We start from the raw sequence: 2,889 nt of genomic DNA, 5'->3' as shown, positions 1-2,889 counted from the left end.
TATCTGACCACCACACAGAATATGAAGAATATCAAAAACTTTAGGAGTCGGCTGTCCACAAAAGTCCTAAAGATACCAGCGTGATAACACACTCAATCAGTTGAATGAATGACTCAATACTCACTCATTAAGTGACTTACTGTCACTTACTGGTAGTTTAGTTGAGAAGTATGTTGGAAAGTATGCATTTTGCCCTCAACATTTCTTATTTGTATGCATTTACAAATGCATTTTAAATGCATTTAAAACATTAATCTCGTAACATTATTTATTGCAGTTGTAATTATTGTTATTTGCTGTGTAAATTATTTAATCTGACTGGTAGCAGCCCTATAGTTTATATTGAATTTATTGATAAATTGTAATAATTTGACATGTAAGATGATGCATCTAAAAAGGTTAAAAATAGGCCTTTGTAAAGGTAAATATGCAGATTTAAGTATGTAAAAGCTGATCGAACACTGATGAAAATATTGCTTCAGAATAAATTGTTTACTCCACCAAAAATCTCAGTGATGCAGTTATTTTGCGGGGATATTTTGTATGGAATATTGTCTGCTGACATGAAAAGTTCACTGTATATCGTAGTAATAAATATCATTTATTACAGCAATGATATTCTGTTTTCTTTTTAAGTTATACACATTAAATATTACATATATGTACGTAATAAAATGTGTATTTCCATTACAGGTTTAGGTCTTAAATTTCATATAAGTTGGTATTAAAAAGGTCTTAAAAAGTCTTAAATTTAACTTGTTCATGTCTGCAGAAACCCTGCATATGTTTGCATCAACTTCTTTAGAAAGAAGGAAAATATATATTAATTTTCCACGAAATGATATAATGTGAGGATGTTTGGACGCTGCCTCAATATACTGTTATCCTTTCAGCCAAAGCAACAGAGCGAGCTCACAGACCGAAAACCGGAGTTATACGAGTCATTAAACGGATATTAAATGTATTACATATTTGGATTCAGAATCAACAAAGACACAGGACAAAGACAGAACAAGAAACCAAATAAATACACGATTATAATCATTTAAGTTCTTCCAGCGGTCTCTGGTATTTTCATAAGCATAACATGTATTTATTATTATTTATTATTATGGTTAGCATACGTAGCCTTTAGCATCGCATATGATAAATTTCTGCCTCACACAATGAACAGAATTCCCATCGGATCGCAATCGTAAGTTATTTCAGACACTCGCTGGTGTCTGAAGGTTCATTTTAAAATAGTTTAAAAAATGTTTTGAATGTTTTAAATGCAGATTGTAGCTGGTAGCCTGATATGACGACACAGGAAATGAGAAGCGGTGCCGACCGTCTCCAAACTCGGATAAACTCCGTGTTTAAGCTTGCTTTCGTGGATGAGTCATGTTGGGGAGAGATCCACCGTGTCCCGAGCTGTAGAGATTGGACGATTGGTATCTTGGGGCGGCCCAGGCTAGTTCTCAGCCCCTGCCCCAGTGCCATTCTTTCCGGAAGTGCATGAGGAGATTACTAGGTCGTGGACGGCACCTTTTTCTGCCTGAAACCGGTCTGGTACCTCCTCCCCCCTCACTACCCTCGATGGTGGGGCAGCCAAGGGGTACCTGGCGATCTCCCCGGTGGAGCACGCTGTTGCGATGCAGTTGTGTCCGAGGAGCGCTTCCACCTGGAGGGGTAACCCGCGTCTCCCATCCAAAGCCTGTAAGTTCTCGTCCGTTCTCACGGCCAAGGCTTATGGAGCCACAGGACAGGCTGCCTTCGCCTTGCACACCATGGCTCTCCTGTAGGTATACAAAGCAAAGGCACTAAAAGAGATGCAAGAGGGTAGTTCTGACCCAGGGCTGATGCAGGAGCTGCGCACAGTGACGGGCCTCGCCCTACGAGCGACGAAAGTCACTGCGCGCTCCCTTGGTCAGACGATGACCACGTTAGTGGTCCAGGAATGCCACCTCTGGCTGAACCTGGCGGATATGCGGGATACCGACAAGTATCGTTTTCTCAATTCCCCTATCTCCCAGGCTGGCCTTTTCTGCCTTTGCCCAGCAGTTCTCAGCTGCCCAGAAGCAGACGGAGGCGATCAAGCACATTCTGCCCCGGCAGCCCCGCTGCTGCTTTCACCCTGCTGCCGGCTGCAGCTGCTCCACCTGCTCGTCGCCGAGGGCGCCCTCCTGCGGCTTCCTCCACCCCCGCACAGCCTCAACAGCGGCTTCCACCTAGGCAACAGTGGTGAGCTGGCCGCAGGAAGGTGGCGCTGCCTGTCCAGGCCCCCGCCAAAACGAGCAGGAAGCGTAAGAGCAAGCGGCCATGAGACGGGCGACCCAGAGATGGAAGGGACAGCTCTTCGGGAGATGGTGACCACGCCACTCCCTCCCCCGGAGTAGGGCCGGGTGGAGAATCCTTTGTTTTCTTTTCTTTTTGTTCCGCAGCTTTTTGTTCAGCCAGCGGTACCCAAAGTTTCAAAAAAAGAGCTGTTTCCACTATCACTGGGTCCCAAGAGGACGCGGGAGACATTGCGTCACGCTATGCCTGGCCATCCTCATCCCCCTCTTCTATCACCAGCAGGCAGCAGGGCCCGGTTCGAGAACGCTATGCCTTCTCCCGCACCCCCTGCCCAACCGTGGAGCCAGGTAAGTGTTGCACCGCACACTCAGACCCCACTTCGGGATGCTATGCCTTCCGAGTCGGGTCCCTGTGCTCCACCACGCTGCCCCACTGTGTGTACGTCTGTGGTTCCTCTGGTCTCGCTTGTATGATCTCTGGGAGCCTGGCTAACGCTCCTCAGCCCATCTCGCTGACTCATTCGGACCGACAGACTCGGCTACGCGATTCAGTTCGCCCCGCGTCCCAGGGCATCCAGTTCACCTCCGTGCTGACCAGCGATGCTCCTGTCTT

Source organism: Sinocyclocheilus rhinocerous, unplaced genomic scaffold (assembly GCF_001515625.1).
Source record: "Sinocyclocheilus rhinocerous isolate Xijiao unplaced genomic scaffold, SAMN03320098_v1.1 scaffold4124, whole genome shotgun sequence".
In the NCBI taxonomy this organism is placed as follows: Eukaryota; Metazoa; Chordata; class Actinopteri; order Cypriniformes; family Cyprinidae; genus Sinocyclocheilus; species Sinocyclocheilus rhinocerous.
The sequence above is the reverse complement of the archived record's forward strand: the minus strand, read 5'-3'. Positions refer to the sequence as shown.